The sequence below is a fragment of the Octopus sinensis genome, linkage group LG7, assembly GCF_006345805.1.
Source record: "Octopus sinensis linkage group LG7, ASM634580v1, whole genome shotgun sequence".
NCBI lineage: Eukaryota > Metazoa > Mollusca > Cephalopoda > Octopoda > Octopodidae > Octopus > Octopus sinensis.
In genome coordinates this window covers 98,119,573-98,129,572 of record NC_043003.1, presented here as the reverse complement: position 1 = coordinate 98,129,572, position 10,000 = coordinate 98,119,573, and positions in this window count along the sequence as shown.

Here is a 10,000-nt window from a genome sequence, read left to right as displayed (position 1 = left end):
AAGTACCGGGCTTACAAAAAGAATAAGTCGAGTTGCTCGACTAAAGGCGGTGCTCCAGCATGGCCGCAGTCAAATGACTGAAACAAGTAAAAAGAGTAAAAAGAGTAAAGAGTAATTAGTTACAACGAACACCCTCTTGAGCTAACCTCTTCACAAGAGAAAGAAGAAGAATGCTGTTACATGTCAGTAAAGTTGTTCGACTGTAGTACTTGGCTATTATTATTATATTTTTTTCCAGCGTATAGTGAACGTTGCCAGGTAATTTAGAGAACAGTTATTGTTAGTATCCTTATATTTGTTGTTTTGTTTCTCGGTCGTATCACGTCATGTTCCAAGAAGCGGCATTGCCTTTATTCTTATGGGTGAATTCCGTATATTTATTCAACAAAACTGGTTTCATATAATAAGGTTAGATTGACCTGAACTGTGAAACAACTGTTAACAACAACAATAACAACAACAACAACGACAACAACTTCATTACCAAAACAAACTCAATTTGTTTACATAACAATAATGAACGATTCTTTGCAAGCATGTGTTGATGCTTGTTGTATGTTTCGTTTCAAGTATTTGTGTGTGTGTGCGCGCGTGCACGTGTGTGTGTGTGCGTGTGTGTTTTATCTATAGTGTATATATATATCTATATATGGTTATATAATATATATATATATAATATATATGTGTGTGTGTATATATATATATATATATATTATATGTGTGTATATATATATATATATATATACATATATATATATATAGATATATATATATATATAGTATATATATATATATATATATATATATATATACATATATATATCGTTACGTGTGCATATGTGAAATGTGCATGTAGGTATAAGATTCTGAGTAAACACACATGTGTATATATATATGCATGTCTGTGTGCGTGTATACATATATATATATATATATATATATATATATATATATATATATTATATATATCTGTACAGTTGAGTGTGTCTATATGTGTTATAGAGTATAGAGGCACTCTTATCAAATGTTTAGCCATAAGACTACCTAATACCCTGTAGGCACTAAATGTGCTTGTAGTTTAAAGATCAACACATTTCGACACAGACAAGCACACACACACATAAACATATACATACACATATAGACACACGCCCACACAAACACTCTCACACACACCACACACACACACACACATACACTCATATGCATGTATATAGACACAAGTATACAACAGAATAAATGAATGTGTATGTGTTTGTGCATGCTAGTGTGTGCATGAGTAGTTAATAATAGTTAAAACATATTATGCAAACAGACAAATATATAAACACGTTCTGAGTATATAACTAGAAAAACATTTATACGTTTGTGTATACACTCACACACACATACACACATACACAAACATTCACGCATAGACACGCGCACATACACACACACTCGCGCATGGACACGTGCACATACACATACGCGCGCATACACGCACATTTATATCAACACAGGATTTATTAAATATATACCTATACTAGCATTAAAGACCCGTCGTTGCCGGGTCATAGTGCTAGTGCATGTATATATGTGTATATATATGTGTACATATTACATGCACATCTATATATATACATCTACACATAAAATGCAAAATACAAAGTTATATCTTGATATCGCTAGTGATAACAATACTCAAAATATATAACAGACTGGAATTGTTAGCCCGTCTCTGGTAATTTCGATCAATTGTATCTTGTCCTCCCTTTTGTATAGAAGTGTGGCTACAATCCAGCCTACCTCTACTTCTTTGGGGGGGGGGGGCATTAAAAATTTTTTCCGGGACGTCCTACGTCCCAGATATAAAGGTAAAACTAAAATATTTCCACTTTGCAAGTTCGAGTCGAGTACTCCCTTGCACGCTCCGTTGCAATAAGTGTGTGAACCTAAGAGGGGAATATGTTGAATAAAATAACAATTAACTGATCCCCCTGTATTTTCTTTTACCCGAAGCCAGGAACTTCTAAACATCTGGGTATGATTTTAATTTGCATCCGGCAGAGGGCCATGATTAGGGAGTTCCGGGGATTGTGGCGAATTTACCGCCTCTGATTAGATATCTTTCAGAGTCGCACCAAGACCCTTTTCGAAGGTGCTTTCCTCCATGTGTTCAAATCTTCTTTTTTCTCTACATTGTATAATTTATAGACAATAGTCTTTTCTTTAATTTAATTTTTTATTATCCATCTGGACTATTTCATTTCTCTGCACGCTAATTTTATTTTTAATTTATTCCCATTCATGTGAACCCCTTATTCAAGTTGAAATCAGTGATGCAATTTATAACCAATTGCTATTTTTCTTTGTTATGTTACGATTATATTATACTTTAGTTTGATTTTAATTATTACTTACTACATATAATTCAATTGTTATTATTATTTTTATTGTTAAAGTGAAAGCATCCGACATAAAATAGAGAAACGTTTTTGCTTCACTTTTAACACGTAATACTGAAATAATGGAGAAGATATGATATTGCTATTGGCTCGCTCTAGGCAAGAAGTTGAAGTTTTTTTTGCCCATGAAACTACATGGACCCTAAGTAAGGCATGTGTAAAATTTGAATGAAATTGGTTGTGTAGTTCTCAAGTTTTAGGGAATCGTAGTGGAGAAGATATGATATTGCTGTGGGCCCGCGCTAGGCAAAAAGTTTTTTAATTTTTTTGCCGATGACACTCCCCGGACCCTAAGTAAGGCATGTGTAAAATTTGAATGAAATTGGTTGTGTAGTTCTCAAGTTTTAGGGAAACGCACAGACAGACAGACAGACAGACACACAGACACACATTCTCAGTTTTATATATATAAAGATATATATATATACAGTGGCCACAGGCGCAGGAGTGGCTGTGTGGTAAGTAGCTTGCTAACCAACCACATGGGCAAATGTCTTCTGCTATAGCCCCGGGCCGACTATGAAACGTGAGTGGATTTGGTAGTCGGAAACTGAAAGAAGCCTGTCTTATATATGTATATGTATATGTATATATATGTGTGTGTGTGTATGAGTTTGTGTGTCTGTGTTTGACCCCCTAGGTCTGTGTTTGACAACCGATGCTGGTGTGTTTACGTCCCCGTCACTTAGCGGTTCGGCAAAAGAGAAAAAGTACTGGGCTTACAAAGAATAAGTCCCGGGGTCGATTTGCTCGACTAAAGGTAGTGCTTCAGCATGGCCGCAGTCAAATGACTGAAACAAGTAAAAGAGAGTAAAAAGAGATTATATAGATATGTGTGTGTATGTATGTGTGTACATATACGTGTGTGTGTGTTTGTGTGTATGTGTATCTGTGTGTGTGTGTGTATACATATATGAAGTTTTGTAAAGAAGGAGATTTCTCTTTCCAGGGATACGATCGTAAGCCTCATATAATCGACAGTTATGTAAATAAATTGGTTCTGTTAGTCACCGTTAAAACCAGACAGGCAGACAGGCAGGCAGACAGACAGACAGGCAGACAGACGGACAGCACAGACGACGGCAGACGGACAGGACGGACAGACGGACAGACAGACGGACGGACCACGGACAGACAGACGGACAGACAGACGGACAGACACAGACCGACGGACGACAGACAGACAGCAGATAGACGACAGACGGACAAGACGGACAGACAGACAGACAGACAGACAGACAGACAGACAACAGACAGACAGACAGACATACAGACAGACAGATAGATAGAGACAGACAGATAGATAGATAGACAGACATACACAGACAACACAGACAGACAGACAGATGATAGATATATAGATAGATGTTGATAGATAGATAGATAGATAGATAGATAGATAGATAACACACATGACAACACATATGTATGGTGTAATATATTATATATATATATATATATATATATATATATATATATATATATATATATATATATATAAAGGTAGTGTTTTTGTGCATGTATTTGTTCCCCACCACCGATTGACAACCGGTGTTGGTATGTTTTACCTTCCCGTAACTTAGCAGTTCGGCAAAAGAGAGCAACAGAGTAAAGTACCAGTCTTCAAAAAATAAGTACTGGGGTCAATTAAATTCTTCAATGTGATGCCCTAGTATGGCCACAGTCCAGTGACTGAAACAAGTATATAGATAGATAGATAGATAGATAGATAGATAGATAGATAGATAGATAGATAGATAGATAGATAGATAGATAGATAGATAGATAGATAGATAGATAGATAGATATTACACAATATATATGTAGTATAATTATGATCAGCATAGAATTATTCTCATGGTTTCTATAATGATATTACGCATATATTGTGCTTTTTAAAGTTCTTGAAAAATACGATAATAGTGGCTTTCATGATATTTTAATTTTAATTATTCTAGCAGTTACTTCATTCTTATTAAACCGTTCACAGTTTTTGCCCGGTTCTTCCTATTTTAAGAGTGATTAACGCGTCAATTTTCATTTCAGAGAATTTAATTTGTTGGTATTTCACACCCTATTATTGAATCTCGAAAATATTCAGCGAAATATTTTTTTTTTATGTATTTCTAATATTACACATTAATTTTGAGTATTTTCTACTTGACAACGACCAGATAAAAATGAAAGTAAAATACAGGAAAAATAAATTTAAAAAAAAGATAAGGAAACTGAAGTAGCATTTCCGCAGAATAGGAAAAGTAATTCGAAGAATACAAAACACTTCTGAAGTAAAATCGTCCAAATCAAGGGACAATTTTTGCGAATGTATATATATATATATATATATATGTATAAGTAGTTGAATGAATTATCCTAGTATGGATAATTCGGTCAACCGATACCCGGGTAGCAAATTTACGTCAGGAAGCACGGTTGAAGATACATGCCAAGGGCAGAAATCACGTGCTTTCGTGTGAAAATTTGTGTGTTTTTTTACTATAGATAAATGAAAGAATGAGTCGAACGACGATTTAAACAAAATTCCTTTATCTCGACACATGTTTCGAAGACTGCATATTCTTAATTCGAAGAATAAAGGGTGCATTATGCCGTCTTCTCATCAGGAAGACAAGGAACTTATGTCGCATCATGACGAACAAAAACTTTTAGATGACTGCTCACACGGAGTCTATTCACTATGGACTCCGGTGGGCAGTCATCTAAAAATTCCTTCGGAATTAAGAATATGCAGTCTTCGAAACATGTGTCGAGAATAAAGGAATTTTGCTAAATCGTCGTTCGACTCCATTCTTTCATTTATCTCTCTCTCTCTCTCAATATATATATATATATATATATATGCGTGGGGTGCTAGAAAATTCCCGGTTTTAAGGTTATCACGAACGCGCTAGCTGGAGGTCCAACCTTCCAGGTTCTTTTACAGGGTTTAGAAAAACTGAAGGGTCGCTGCAATAGATGTATAAATGGTGAGAGGGGAATATGTTGAATAAAATCATAATTAACTGATCCCCCTGTGTTTTCCTTTACCCAAAGCCAGGAAACTTTTGAACACCTCGTATATTATATATATTATATATATATATATATATATATATATATATATATACATATAATAATAACACACCATACTATATGTACGTACCTACATCTACAGTATAATACATGCATATATAAATATATATACGTGAGTACAGGAACCACAAAGTAGACGTAGAAATCAACGAGAAACGAAAACGGAAAAACAAGCATGGAACAGACCATTTTTTACAACGAAAACAGAGTACAAGACAAACTACACAAGGAAAAATCCCCTTCATCAGCTGATATATATATATATATATATATATATATATATATATATATATATATATATATATATATAGTATGTCTGTATGTATGTTATGTTATGTATAGTATGTATGCGTGTGTATATATATATATATATATATATATATAAGTCCTGTCCGTGTTTATTGTATCGTCTTCTAAGAGTTATACGTTCTTGTCCATGTTGTATTTTTCTACATACCTTAATATATATATATATATATATTCCAGAACATTCCTCTACTAAAAAGAGACCACGCAGTGAATCTTACCCTCCAAACACAAGCCATCATAAGGAGCAATAAACAATACAAGTCAATGAAAAGTCTCCTAATACAAGTCCAAGTACATTCGGCAACAAAGCTGCCCTCTTTTGAGTTTTTTACCTTCATATAGATTTATCAGGGTCCTTCATCAGCAGGAGATCAAGTAGTTTCTTTAAAACATCTACTCCTACTCCATGAAGAGCCCTCATAAATTTTAAGAAGGTATTAAAAACTAGTGGAGCCTTGAATCCCAGCTAGATACTGCTTATATAATCAAAAATAAAAATTAGTCCAATTTTGACTCAATTTTGAGTTTCTTTATCCAATAAATTATATACTCAAGAGTTCTATGTGTTGCATAAATATATATATATATATATATATAATATATATATATAAGATTAATATATATATACACGTAATATGTGTGGATATGCATATATATGTATATATATATGTGTGCGTGCGTGTGTATACACGTATATATATGTATATATATACATATATGTATGTATGTATATATATATATATATATATATGTGTGTGTGTGTGTGTGTGTGTGTGTGTGTGTGTGTGTGTGTGTATCTATATATGTATACACACCTGTATATATATATATATGTATATAAAAATTCAAAATGTGACCGCATGTGTACCGTTGGCGATTTTTTTCCTCCGTCTTCCCTTCTCTGGATCTTTCCTTCTCCTAAGTTTCCGACGAAGAGCTCCGCTCCAAACGTTAAACCTCCTTCTTTCCTTCTTCCTGATCGTTCAATAATACTATATTTGTTCCACACGTCCTCGTGTTATTGTGTTTTTTTTTTTTGGTTGATTTCTTGTGTTATATATATATATAATATTATATATATATATATATATATATATATATATATATATTATATATATATATATATATATATATATATTACATTCGATTGTCCATCGTCGGCACGACGATTCGTCGAATTTGCTTTTCCTGCTCTGCGGAAGCGCTACTTCATCAGTTTCCTTGTCAGTTTTTCATTTTCCTGTATTTTAAATTCATTTGAACTCTTCGTTGTACGTGTGTGTGTGTGTGTGTGTGTGTGTGTGTGTGTGTGTGTGTGTGCGTATGTGTATGTGTGTATGTTTGTGTGTGTGTCTGTCTGTCTGTCTATTTGTCTGTGTGTGTGTGTGTGTGTGTATACACGTTAGATTTTTAAACAATATTTCTTTCCTTCCCTGATCGTCTGCTACTACTTTACATGTACCACGTCCTCGCGTTGTTGTGCTTTTTGTCTTTGTTCTTCTTTGTTTGGATTTACTATATATATATATACTATATATATATATATATATATACATAAAGTGTATTCTAGTTCAAGTGCAACATTTGTTGACGATTTCTTCTCTGAACAGTTGAATTTGTCAAACATCTAAAGTCACAGGAGTCACAGGAGGAATGGAACTGCTTGCAAGATGATTCGACCGCCACGCGCACCTCGGTACATTTGTACTAAGTGTAGAACAATTTGCAAGTGAGGTGGTGGACGGATCAGACATGACAGAACACATGGAGTTACAGTCCAGCTAGTGATGCCAGGAAAAAAGTCATTTTAGATGTTGTATTTGAGAACATGTTTGCAGAACAGAAGTTGCAATAGGTGTGTAAATGGTGAAAGGGGTATATGTTGAATAAAATCATAATTAACTGATCCTCTTGTATTTTCTTTTACCCAAAGCCAGGAAATTTTGAACACCTCCTCGTATATCTATATATAGAGAGAGAGATGGATAGATACATAGATAGATAGATAGATAGACAGACAGACAGACAGACAGACAGACAGACAGACAGACAGACAGACAGACTGACTGATAGATAGATAGATAGATAGATAGATAGATATAGATAGATAGATAGACAGACAGACAGACAGAACAGACAGACAGACATTCAGACAGACAGACTGATAGATAGATAGATAGATAGATAGATAGATAGATAGATAGATAGATAGATAGATAGATAGATAGATAGATAGATAGATAGATAGATAGATAGATAGATAGATGGAAAGAGAGATTACACATACATACGTTTAGAGGTACAAATGATAGAAAGACTACTCAATACCTACAGTAGATTGCATTTATTTGAAAGAAGCTGACGATTCACTCCGTCGCAACTCAGAGTTCCTGGCTTGCTAGTGTGATCTTTCCGACACGAAAACGGTATATGGAACAATTTGATGGGGAATAAAGTTGATAACCGATAAAATTAATTCTCATATGTCAATAGTTGTCAGGTGGCATTGTGGTCTATTATGCAAATTACGTGACATTTCAGAATATACTTTCTTTCGGATATAGGCACAAAGCCTGAAATTTTGATGCTTATTTTATCGAGTCTGAAAGAATGAAAGACATAGGCGGCGAGCTGGCAGAATCGTTAGCGCGCCGGGCGAAATGCTTAGCGTTATTTCGGCCGCCGCTACGTTCTGAGTTCAAATTCCGCCGACGTCGACTTTGCCTTTCATCCTTTCGGGGTCGATTAAATAAGTACCAGTTACGCAGTGGGGTCGATATAATCGACTTAATCCGTTTGTCTGTCCTTGTTTGTCCTCTCTGTGTTTAACCCCTTGTGGGTAGTAAAGAAATAGGTATTTAAAATCAAATAAAGTCGGATGAATTGCCGCAAAGCATTTTGTCTGGAGTAGTATAGTAATGATTTTGTCAGCTCGCCGCCTTCATGCTTTCAGATTTTGTCATGAGGACACAAAGACATTGTGAAGTCGATTACATCGACTCCGTTGCTCAACTAGTACTTTATTTTATCGAGTTCGCAAGGATGGCACGCTAAGTCGACCCCGGCGAAATTTGAAACCAGAACGTAACGTCGGAAGAAATGCATCGTGCATTTTGTCTGGCGTACAAAACTGGATTCTACTCATTCGCAGCATTTGACATTTCTAATATTATGCTTAATCGAGGTGGGTATATACCGGACAACTAAACCCATATTTCATTTTAGGAAGGATTATTTAATGTACATTTATTTGGTTATTTAATGTGACTGGAGCTCGTGATTGAGTAGAAATTCGTAATCTGAGGCTGAGATAATCTCGAATGAAACTTATTGATAATAGAACGCAGAAACCTCATGTTAAGGAGAGATATCATTGGGCACAAGTAGTTGAAGGGGAATCACACATCTTGTGTACTGCAATACCTGCATAGACATCCGTTTCGAAAGGTTACGTGTAGCTTGTATACGTTTATTAAGTTTTTATTATTATTTTAGACCAATCTATTTCCTGCAACGGAGGCTGTTGTTAACGAACTTCTTAGTTACTTCAACATCAGTGTTTGTGATTGTTACACAGAATCATTCATGTATCTGAACATGCACAAATTTTGAGCAGAGTTTGTTCCCAAGTTCCTCAGTAACGAGCATATTGGTAACTAACTGTTAATACTTGAGAGTGAGGCGCATCACAACTGTTCCTCGGCCTCCTTACAATCCCAATCCAGACTTTGTTCTCTGTAACTTTTGGTTGTTCCCCAAGCTGAAGGGAAATCTCACAGACAATCGTTTTGAAGATAAAGGATTAAAGGACAAGGGTCCTGAACACTTTCACTTTGGAGGACTTCCAAGGCGCTTTTTTTTTTGGAAAATGGCTAGAGGACTAGGAGTCCGTTGCAGACAAAGGATCCTATTTTCAAGAAGGTATGTGAACTTCTAGAATGCACCGTGTGTGTGTGTGTGTCTAAGTAATAATAAAAAAAAAATAGTGTGTGTCTGTGTGTGTGTGTGTGTGTGTGTGTGTCTGTGTGTGTTGTGTGTGTGTGTGTGTGTGTGTGTTGTGTGGTGTGTGTGTGTGTGTGTGTGTGTATGTGTGTGTTTAATTTCGTTTAAGCCTAAACGATACAGCGTTAAGAAATAATACAAGTCGGGTT